Source organism: Capsicum annuum, chromosome 2 (genome assembly GCF_002878395.1).
Source record: "Capsicum annuum cultivar UCD-10X-F1 chromosome 2, UCD10Xv1.1, whole genome shotgun sequence".
NCBI lineage: Eukaryota > Viridiplantae > Streptophyta > Magnoliopsida > Solanales > Solanaceae > Capsicum > Capsicum annuum.
The window spans coordinates 152,820,322-152,832,846 of record NC_061112.1 but is presented as its reverse complement, the minus strand read 5'-3'; the positions used below and the strand labels follow the sequence as shown (position 1 = coordinate 152,832,846).

The 12,525-nt window shown below is 36.0% G+C and overlaps 1 pseudogene; it reads left to right on the top strand.

Annotated features, from left to right (window-relative positions):
* The first annotated feature begins 1,377 nt into the window (after positions 1-1,377).
* On the top strand, positions 1,378-11,817 carry LOC107860700 (annotated as a pseudogene).
* The last annotated feature ends 708 nt before the right edge of the window (positions 11,818-12,525 follow it).

Sequence of the window (12,525 nt, the reverse complement as noted above, 5' to 3'; positions counted from 1 at the left end):
TAGTTTTCAAAATATTGAATATATACGTATAGTTCAGTGACTATATTGTCTAAAAAAATTAAAAAGCTACTTTAGTGAAATGTTTTTACAAGTTGAGGGACAATATTGTTCAGAAAAATTCAAAAGTTACTTTAGTGAGGATACGTCTATAAGTTGAGTGACAATTTGAGGAATTAACTCCAATTTTACTATATCATTCTTTAGATATAATAAATTTATATTTTGAAGAAAAGATATTGAATAATGAATAAATATTTAATACTAAGGATAAAATAACTAAATTATTCATTTGTTTTTCAAATTGGATAACTATTAGTGAACATTTATTTTTATTTGGGAAAAGAGTCAAATATACCCATAAACTTTGCGAAAATATTCAAATATATTCTCTATTAAAAGTTTAGCTCACCAATGCTCTTGCTGTCTAAGTTTTGACCCATATATACCCCCATTGTCATGTTTTGGCTCATATATACCCTTGTTGCTGCTAATTGACTTGGTGAAATCTTTCAACCCCTTTTCCTCCTTATTTTTAAAAATTATATTTGTCACATCACTTTTTAACTACCACATAACACATAATTAAATCTACCCCTTCTTCTACATCCACCAAATGCTCTGATCTACTTCACAATTTCTTTGAATTTTCTCTAATTTATCGAAATTCTTTTGTTGTATTTTCAAATTCTTGCATAACCCGAAGAATTATCAAGTAGAAAAAGAAAAAAGTCAAGAACCTCTCATAAAAATTCAATACACAATTACGATAAATCAAGAATTAAAGTACTTACCAACTGCAAATTATTTTAGTTTCATCAACCGACCCTATCTTTCACATCACCGTCAATTTCAATAATAAGAATAAGAAGAATAAGAAAAACCCAGGTGAGAAATTGAGACATAGAAGTGTAAAAGAGGCGGTCCATATAGAGACAACAAAAGCAAGTTGTCAATTATGAGGATATCTTTTATATGTATGAATGTATCTATGAGAGGAGCGGTTACGCAAGAATGTAAAAATACAAAAAAGGGTTTTCGGTAAATTAGAGAAGATATGATGTGACAATTAAAAAGTGATGTGGCAAATATGATTTTTTAAAAAAAACAATTAACGGCAATTAGGGTATATGACTCAAAACTTGACAAAAGGGTCATATATAATCCAAAACATGGTAATAGGGATATATATGGGCCAACACTTGGACGACAAGGATATTAACAAGCTAAACTTTTAACGTATGATATATCTGAACATCTTCACAAAGTTTAGAGCATATTTGACCTTTTTTCCTAGTTCTCTTTTTTAAATATAGTTTATTCATTCAATACGCCATGATAATCACGGTCCTAAATGGGCTAAATGTTACAGGGTTCAGATCTACGGTCCAGATCAACTGAACCTCACAGTAGCGCACCTTTTATCATGTATATATAAAAAGCCCCTGTACCTCACAGCCAGCTTTCTCTACACTTGTTCTTCTTCCTTTTAAAATTTTAATACCAACAATGGGTAAGGGTCCTGGTCTCTACCGTGACATCGGCAAGAAGGCTCGAGGTACCTCTCATAAATTTCTATTTTTTAAATTTTTTATGCAATATAATATGCATATATATGTGTGTGTATTTCGAGTTTTGACGTTTAGTTTTGGTGAATGTGCTAGAACACAAGAAAGAGACACTTGTTCGTGCTATCTATTTACTTATTTTTGTTGTTTGCAACATCAACTGCGATATTTTTATTTTTTTTAGTTGGTAATATTGTTACTCCCTCGGTTTCAAAAAGAACGAGCTAGTTTGACTTAACACGGAGTTTAAGAAAATAAAGAATACTTTTGAAGTTATATCTAATGTACCAAACTCTCCTTTAATCTTGTGATTTAAGTGTAAAGTTGAATTAAAAGTATTGTCAAAAAATGAAAGGGTCATTCTTTTTTAAACAGACTAAAAAGGAAAGTGGGTCATTCTTTTTTAAATGGAGGAGTATTTTGGAAGGAAAGCCTTGAGTAACAACTCAACAGGTTAAGTTGACCCGGAGATCACGACTATACAGAGATAATGCGTGCAGGATAAAGTTACGTACAATAGATGCTTGTGGTTGGAGTGTGTTAAATCGATTAACACCAACCTACACGTCTAAAGGATCAGGTGTATAAGAATGATCCTTGAACAACACTGCAAGTAATGAATGTTTAGATGATAAATGGAGATAGAGAAGAGTAGAGAGATTTGTATTTACTTCCTTAATGAGATCAATGTACCATTCAAGCTCCTTTTATGCATTTTCCAGAATCAGTTGAGCTTGTAACTAACTAACAGAATACAGTAAAAGTCTAAACTACCCTTCTTCAGCCCCAACTACCTTACCCTTCTTCAGCCCCAACTACCTTTTAACTAACTCCTAACTTCTTTCCCGCTCATTTGTGTATATTACAAGTTTTCCTCCATTGGAAAATATCCTTGACCTCAAGGATGAAAATGAAAATGAGGAAACTGCCTGTGCACATCTTGCAAGTCCATCCAAGAATTGTCAACCTCCGAACAATTGAACCATTTAATAAGCACCTGAGTCACCTTCCTATGATTCTTCTGTATCACCCTCCTATCCATACCAGTTGACAAGGACACAGGTAGATTAGGCACTACTGGGCTAGCACCAATTTTGCCCTTTAATTGAGACACATGAAAAGTGTGGTGTATCTTTACATGAGCAGGCAATTCCAGTTGATAGGCCACTTGCCCCACCTTCTTAAGGACCTTGAAGGGCCCAAAAAACTTAGGACTAAGCTTAGAATAGTCATCAACCCCGGTAGATAATTGCTTATAAGGCTGTAGTTTGACATACACTAGATCACCAACAGAAAAATGCCTCTCCGTCCTTCTTTTATCAGCTTGTGTCTTCATGCGCTGCTGAGCTATCAAAAGATGGTGTTTGAGCAGCCTAATAGTTGACTCTTTTGCCTGTAAGCTCCTGTCTACAGCTTCAATCAGGGAACTTTGAGGTAAATAGGGAATGTGGAGAGGTGGCCTTTGACCATAGAGTACCTCATATGGGGTAGTTCTAGAAGAATTATGGAAGTTGGTGTTGTACCACCACTCAGCCAGGGGAAGCCATGTAGTCCAAGTCTTAGGTCTATCACCACACATGCATCTTAAGTAACCCTCCATACACTTATTCACAGCTTTTGTTTGTCCATCACTTTGGGGATGGTATGCAGAAGAACGATATAACGCAACTCCTTGCAGGCTGAAAAGTTCCCGCCAGAACTTACTGAAAAAAATTGTATCTCTGTCGGAAACTATGGTCTGTGGCAACCCATGGAGCTTGTAAACATTCTCCAAAAATAATTGTGCAACCTTTTCAGCTGTATATGGGTGCTTTAGAGGAATGAAGTGAGCATACTTGCTCAGCCTGTCAACCACCAAAAACACTGCAGACTTGCCCATAGAGTGGGGAAGTCCTTCAACAAAATCCATGCTAATGTCTTGCCATACCCTCTCAGGAATGGGGAGGGGTTGTAGAAGACCAGGAACAGCTACATTTTCCACCTTATTCTTCTGACAAATCTCACATTCTTGCACATGTTTGTATACATCTTGTCTGATCCCTTTCCAGTGATAGATATGGTTAAGCCTATGCAAGGTGGCAATCATTCCTCCATGTCCACCCATAGCACTGTCATGGTGTAGTTGTAACAAATGTTGTCTTAAAGCAGCATCATTTCCCACCATCACTTTACCTCTTCTGAAGATCAAGCCGTCCTTGAAAGCATAGCCATGCCTGACACTCGGATTCACTTGTAATTGTTAGAGCAATTGGGATAATTTCACATATGCAACATAAGAGTCCTTGATTTGCTGGACCAGCTAACCAGTCACTACTGATATGGCATATAACTTGGCAACTCTAGACAACGCATCAGCTGCCAAGTTCTCCTTCCCCTTCTTATATACAATAGTGAAATTATATCCTAACAACTTGGCAATCCACTTCTGTTGACTAGGAGTAGATATATTTTATTCTAGCAAATGTTTGAGACTTTGATGATCTGTTCTGATGGTGAAATGCTTTCCAACAAGATAGGGTCTCCATTTTTGAAGGGCAGCTACTAGTGCCAACATCTCTTTCTCATAAGCAGACAAACTAGCATGTTTAGGACCCAAAGCCTTACTGTAGAATGCCAAGGGGTGGTATGTTGCATTAGAATAGCTCCAATACCATCATCACAGGCATCTGTTTCCATGACAAACTCTATATCAAACTGAGGTAATGCTAGCACAGGGGGAACAGTCATCACCTTCTTCAAGGTGAAAAATGCCTTTTCGGCTAAATCACTCCAGTAAGAGGAACCCTTCTTCAAGAGATCATACAGAGGTCTTGCTAACACTCCCTACCCTTTTATAAACTTCCTATAGTACCCTGTCAGGCCAAGAATCCTCTCAAGGGTCTTGGGACAAGGCCACAAAATCATTGCCTCCAACTTTTTAGGATCAGCAGAAACCCCACCATTACTGATGATGTGGCCTAAGTATTCAACCTCAGTTTCACCAAATGAACACTTGTTCATCTTGACAAACAAATTATGAGTCTGCAGCACCTGAAAAGTTGTCTCCAAGTATGACAAATGACTGGACCAAGAGGGGCTATATATAAGAATGTCATCAAAGAATACCAAGATAAACTTTCTCAAGTAGTTTTGAAAAATATGGTTCATGAGACTTTGAAAGGTTGAGGGGGCATTTGTGAGACCAAAAGGCATTACCACAAATTCATAGTGTCCATGATGAGATCTAAAGGCAGTTTTTCCAATGTCAGCTGGGTTCATTCTTATTTGGTGGTATCCAGATCTAAGGTCCAGTTTAGAAAAGAATTTAGCATTCCCGAATTCATCTAACGATTCTTCTATGACAGGAATAGGGAATTTATCCTTGACAGTCACCTTGTTTAATTCTCTGTAGTCAATGCACATTCTCCAGGATCCATCCTTCTTCTTGACCATAACGATTGGTGAAGAATAAGGGCTCATGCTGGGTTTTATCACATCTGCTTGTAGCAGTTCTTGTATCATCTTCTCAATTTTATTTTTTTAATAAGTCGGATATCTATATGGTCTCACATTCACAGGTGAAGCACCCTCCTTAAGGATTATCCTATGATCATGACCTCTATAAGGAGGTAAACTACTTGGGACTGAAAAAATGAAACTGTACTTGCTCAATAATGACTGTAGTTCAGGCTTTGAAGTCTCACCCTGCATAGCTGTCTGCATGTCTAATAAGGTAATGGCTTGATCACTTGACGATTGTACAAATGTGACAGTCATCATACTCAGTTGTGTAGGCTTGCAGAGTAATTTCTGCATTTTTTTTCACTGACTATCTTTATTTCATTAGGTGGGCTTCCCCTTAGTGCTATCTTTCGACCATTTACATAGAACTGCATCCTCAACAATTTGAAATTCCACAAAATATCATCAAGAGTGACAAGCCACTGGATTCCCAATACTATATCCACTCCCCCTATAGACACCACCAGCATATCAGATAAAAACTCAACCCCCTGCTTCTTCCATTTCACATCTTTACTCATATACGAGCCATACACCTTGCTCCCATTTGCTACAGATACCGCAAAAGAGGAAACAGGTTCCAGTTGGCAACCCAATCTCTTCGCAGTTCCTACATCAATGAAATTGTGAGTTGCCCCTGAGTCAATCAGAACATGGACCATTTTCCCTCTAAGAGCTGCCTTCACTCTCATGGTCCTATAGTCTACTGTTCCATCCATGGCATGAACTGAAATATGAGGATTGGCAGATGGATCCTCTAGTTCATCTTCTTTTAGACACATAGGTTATTCTAAACATTCTTCCAATTCACTCCCATCTATTTCCTCATCCACCTAAAAAATGAACAACTTCTTCCCCTTTCTACAATTATGTCCTGCAACGAATTTTTCATCACACCAAAAACACAACCCTCTTGCTCTTTTGTCATCCATTTCCGCCCCGGTCAATCTTCTTGACCCCTTGAAAGTTGAATTACTGTTGAAGGTTGAAGGTTTTGGATTAGTATTCATACCTTGTCCTCCACTTTGTGACCCCTGTACCCAAGAATGTGGGGTAGGTAACAATGGTTTACTCTGCTTGTGGCCGTATGACCTTTGTCCCCTCTGTAACATCAAAGATTGCTCAGCTAGTTGAGCTAAGCTGTAGGCCTTCATTAACGTTCTCGGCGCCAACATTCTTACTTGAACCTCAATCTCTGGCTTTAATGCATTCAACAAACAGCTAACAGAGTACTCCTCGGTCAGCTCTACTTGATTCAATTGCTCCTCGAACCTGTCCAAGAGTTCTTGCACACTACCTGTTTGTTTTAAGCCCACCAATTCCGCCATGGGATCATCCTGCAAGGTGTGACCAAAACGGTGATGCAGGGCCCTCACATAGTCATTCCAATTGGGCAACCCCCTTCCAATTCTGGGTTTTACCATTGCTTGGTGCCATTGTAGAGCTCTGCGTTCCAAATTAATAGACGCAATCTTGACCTTCGACTCCTCTGGAGTTCCATCGTAGTCAAAAAATTATTCGCACCGATAAATCCAACCCCGCAAATCTTCGCCCCAAAATCGTGGAAAGTCGACTCGATAGTACTTGAATAAGTTCTGGTTGTGGGTCGCACCCCCATTTTCCATTGCTGGGGCAGTTGTCGGAGCTGAAGGAGTTGCCACATTTGCCTCCATAGTCGCAAGCAATTGGCGAATTTGTTTGAGTGCTCCGTCATGCCTTACCCCCATAGCCCTAACTTCCTCACAAACTTCATCGATTTCTCGTCGTAATTCTCCCATCCGAGTTGCGTCTGGCATTTTTGGCACGCAGAATAACCTGTCTCTGATACCAAATGGAGTGTGCTAAATCGATTAACACCAACCTGCACGTCTAAAGGATCAGGTGTATAAGAATGATCCTTGAACAACACTGCAAGTAATGAATGTTTAGATGACAAATGGAGATAGAGAAGAGTAGAGAGATTTGTATTTGCTTCCTTAATGAGATCAATGTACAATTCAAGCTCCTTTTATGCATTTTCCAGAATCAGTTGGGCTTGTAACTAACTAACAGAATACAGTAAAAGTCTAAACTACCCTTCTTCAGCCCAACTACCTTTTAACTAACTCCTAACTTCTTTCCCGCTCATTTGTGTATATTACAGTGGTCCGGCAATTTCACAGACCAATCATAGTGATAGTTTTAGTGCAATTGACTGCGCCCTTTTATGTGTATGTATGTGTTTCGGGTATGGAGGTTTTTGTTGTGTGTGAATGTGGTAGAACCAAGCAAAAGAAACTCGTGTTGTGCTTTCAATTTAGTTTTTCTTTGCAGCGTAATTGTGTTAATTTTTTTTTTTTTTGGTTGGTAATATTGTTATTTTGCATAGTTATTTTTAAAAAAATTGTTTTCTTGCATTGAAATCAGATATTCTACGACTACCAGACAGAGATAATATATGTTTAAGTATGTGCATGTATTTCGAATATGGGGGTTATCATCATGGCGAATGTAATAGAACAGAGCAAAGAAACTTTTGTTTGTGCTATTTATTTATTTAATTATTATCTTTGTTGTTTGTATCGTAAATTGCAGTGTTTTCAGAATTTTAGAATTACATAGTTAATAGTGCATATATTTTCTGTTTTGTAACTTATGATAACATTTAGAGATTATTAAGAAAAAATTTAATTATGAGTATTGTGACTATTTATATAGAAATTAAAACAAGTATTCAACTATTTTCTTAAGTAGAATATCATATAGTAACCTTTGTATCTTTTTTAAAATTGAACATGCAATTGATAAATATATGTGTGTATATATAGAAAGAGAGAGAGATAGATAGATATAGAGAAAGAATATCATATAGTAGTCTTTGTATCTTTTTTAGAATTGAACATGCAATTGATAAATATATATATATAGAAATTAAAAGAAGTACTCAATCATTTTTTTAGTTAGCATATCATAGAGTAGCATTTTTATCTTTTTCCAAAATGAACATGCAATTGATAAAAAGTTATTTTGTAAAACATAAATTTATATATATATATGTTTGTGTGTTTGTATTATAAGGTAATGTGAAACCTTTCTACAAATAACCTTTAGATTTACTATTAGTCTAATCAGTGGACGATATTTTAAATTAATTCTTTATTTATGGTATAACCGTGCGAAGCACGGAAAATTTCACTAATGAATAATAAAAATAATTTTACTATATTATCCTTTAAATATAATAAATTTATGTTTTAAAAAAATTAAATATTAAATATAAATAATATTTAATACTAAGAATAATATAGACAAACTGAGCTTAATTATTCATTTTTTTTTCAAACAACCATTATTTAAAATTTATTTATTTTAGTATAGTCACAACTAAAACATGAAACGAAGTTTACCAAAAAAGAAAAAAAAAAAAAAATGAAACGGAGGAGTAAATTCTAAACCAGCTTGCAGCCAACGCTACGATACGTCAGTACACCATTCAATAAGCACAATCCACATGTCGATTAGACCAGAACAACACGATAATCAACGGTCATAAATGGACTAATGTTAACAAGGTTCAGATCTACGGTCCAGATCAGCTGAGCCACACAATAGCACAACGTTGGTCAATTTATATATAAAAAAAACCCTCTGTACCTCACTTCTTCTTCACAGAGCTTTGGCAGAGCTTTCTCAAACGCTTGTTCATCTTCATCCTTAGCATTTTAATCGTCCATTTTTAACTTGAACAATGGATAAGGGTCCTGGTCTCTGCAGGGACATCGGCAAGAAGGCTCGAGGTACCTCTCATAAAGTTCTATCTTTTTTTTTTTTTCGCGCCATAATATGTATATAATGTGTGTATTTCGAGTTTTGACGTGTTCATTTTGGTGAATGTGCTAGAACATAATGAAAATACTGTTGCTTTTGCTATCTATCTACTTATTTTTGTTGTTTGCAACGTAAACTGCCATGTTTTTATTTTTTTTAGTTGGTAATATTGTTATTTTGGAAGAGGAACCTTGGAGTAATTGGTAAAGTTGCCGTGAAAATAACCAATGACAGAAATTTAAAGTACGAATACGTATGATAAACCCTTATGGTTCGAATCTTCCACAAGCTATATGCTTGGAGCTTCGGTGCACCGGGCTGCCCTTTAATATCATTATTTTGCATCGCAATTAGATCTTTTGAACAAGTACTATCAGACAGATATAATATCCGCAGGGTAAGGCTATGTGCAATAGACCCTTGTGGTCCGGCACTTCCCCAGACCCAGGCATATCGGGAGTTTCAGTGCACTGGGCTGCCCTTTTATGTATATGTATGTGTTTCTGAGTATTGTGGTTTTTGTTATGCATGAATGTGATAGAACAACGCAATGGAGACTCTTGTTGGGCTATCAATTTGTTTATTTTTGTTATTGGTAATATTGTTATTTTGGATAGTTATAAAAAAAATATATAGTTATTTTGTATCGAAATTAGATATTTTGTACAAGGACTACGTATGTGTTTCGAGTATGGAAGTTATCGTTATGGAACAGAGCAAAGAGACTTCTGTTTGCGCTATCTATTTATTTATTTATTTATTTATTTATTTTTGTTGTTTGTAAATCGTAGTGTTTTTATTTTATTTTTGGTTGGTAATATCTTTTGCATTGAAATCAGATCTTCTATACAAGGACTACCACACAGACGAGAAGATTTCAATAACTTTTGGCTCCATCCCCGGAGTTGTAAGCATCTCTTTCGTTATGTCTTTTACAGTAATTTTGTTGAGTTTTGTTTTTTGTCGATGTCATTGTGTGATTGAAAGTTGACTCATCGAACTGCAATTTTACAATTTTTCCATCAACTGCTATTAAAGAGTTTGTATATCCTTGTGCACTTTGTGTTTGCGGAATCTAGGTAAGCATAGTGATTGTTGAAAGTCGAGATACTTGTTTATGTAATTATGTTGGTATTGTTAATAGAATTTTTCATCTTTTGTTGGTGGTATCTGTGTCTTTTGAATCTTGGCATTAATTGTCAGTTCTCTATGAGGAAATATAGTTTTATGTAAATTATCAGTCCCTTTAGTGATAAAACTGAATATCTGCAACATTATTTCCTATAAAAGCTTGCATAGATGTCTTGACATATTTTTTCTTCTATGTTCTCCTTTTGAACAATTTCTTTGTTCTTAGACTATTAGTTCATCAGAATCGAAGAAGGGTCAACTGTTTCCGGCTGATGTCAAGGATCAATTGAAGAACAAGAATAATACAACTTACATTAAGGTTGAGTGATGCAGTTCTCTTCAATATTTCACTGTTTATTTTGTTACCTCACTCTTGTATGGTGCTTTTCTGATTTCTGATCTTCATCGTCGATGGTTATCTGACATCACTTATATTTGTGAACATAACCCTTTTCGGATTTACAATACCATGTTTATATTTGTTGCCTTCTTTATTATTTTGCTTTCAGATTAACTATTAGCTTAATTTTCTTCTTCTTTCTCTTATGCAATGAACTTATATAACTATGTAATCAATGTTAGTGTTCCACAACCATCACACTTGTTCCATGGATGAAGTCAATTTTAAGCTTCACAGTTCCTGACCAAAAGTCTGGAAAGGTAAACAACTCTTATCATTTATTTGTCAAATAGTGACTTTGAGAAGAAAACGTTTCAAAGCAAATCACTGCTCCTTGTTACCTTTTTAAGTTCATGACAGATGGAACATCAATTTTTACATGACTATGTTGTGATAAGCACCAGAAAACCCCATTGTTAACTTCTCTGGTGTAGTGGGAACTAAAGTTCTTTCTCTTGGAACCGATGTGTCCTTTGACACCAAGTTGGGAACATTCTCTAAGTGCAATGCTGGCCTGAGTTACACAGATGATAATGGCTTTGTTACTTCTTGCAATCTGTAAGTTGCTTCCATTACTGTAAGATATCTTCCTTGAAATTGAGCATGCATTGACAGTTAAGTGATGTTAGAAAATAGTAGTAGCTAATGAACCCGGTTTCCCATGGTTTTTGAGCTATTAGAAGATTGTGTTGTGAAATTGTTGCAATATAGGTGGAATCTTTAGCTGCTCAGTTGGAATGTTTTTATTTGAACACTTAAATTTAATTTGGGATTAGTTTATCTAAATTGTGTATGTATTGTTTGAAATATCAGGAATAACAAGGGAGAAATTCTGAGTACGTCATACTACCATTCACTTGGTCGTGTGAATGATACTGCTTTTGGCATGGAGGTGAGCCTTAGCTTCTTCACCAATGAGGACACCTTTACTATTGGCACTAAGCATCAGCTGGATGAGGTGACCACTGTGGAGGCCAGACTAAACAATTTTGGCAAGGCAACTGCACTGTTCCAACGCGAGCGACCAAATTTTGTTTTAACCCTTTCTGGTGAAATTGACACCAAAGCCCTTAACAAAGGGGCAAAGTTTGGATGGGCTGTTAAAATGATGGGTTAGGAGATATGTGGCACTAGTGTTTGGACTGTAAAAATAACTAGGCGGTTGCTAGAACCACTCGTCTTCTTTTGCTAAGTTCATACACATTCTTATTCACCCTCTTGCGCAACTGCTAATGGGTTAAGGGTTTTCCATTGTACATCTTTTGACATTTCACTTTGAGGTTACTTGCATTTAATTTAGGAGATTATTGCTGGTATGGCGCCATCTCTCTTGCTATTAAGCAGTGTTGGGGAATATTATTTCAGTTGTTTTGAATGCTTATTTTAGACGTATTGAAAGTTTTCTAGGACCAAAGCTCCTTTCTGAAATAATTTGAAGGACGGAAGCCCTTTGTGTGTCTATCATGTTATATTCTTTTTGTTTCTTCTAATATAGTAACTGGAATAACATTTATATATATACTGCACTGTACGCAAAGAGGAAGCAATAGTAAGTAGCTGACAGAAAAGAGTTATGTTGCAACCCGAGGTAAAATGTGGAGTAAATATCTCAAAAGATCACTCAACTTTTATTCGAGCACAAGAAAATATATACAGGAAAGAACAATGCGACTGTCCAATATGTCTGGAAAGCAAATACATTTATACTATATCGTGGAATAATTTATATCCCAATATCCGCATCAAAGCAATCTCATTTCATGATGGAACACAATAACAAGTATAGATGCACCTTGTGCTGAATAAATATTCTCCAAGTAACGGAGCTATAGGAGTGCAAAAGTTGCATTTTCATCACTAAACAGGTAGACTTACTTTACTTCATGTCCTGCATACACAGTAGAATCAAAATAACAATCTAGTGTTATAGAAAAAAGAGTGTGCATATAATAACCTACCTAAAAAGGTTGAGGGACAACACAAGAAAAGGAATAGAAAAAGAAAGAACTTCAGATCAGTTCATTCCATCAGTTGAACCATTCATTAATGTTAGTGACTCAGGATGAAATCACGCTCTTTTTGGTTGAAACAGGATTCATTTAATTTTTATCATGAAATAAT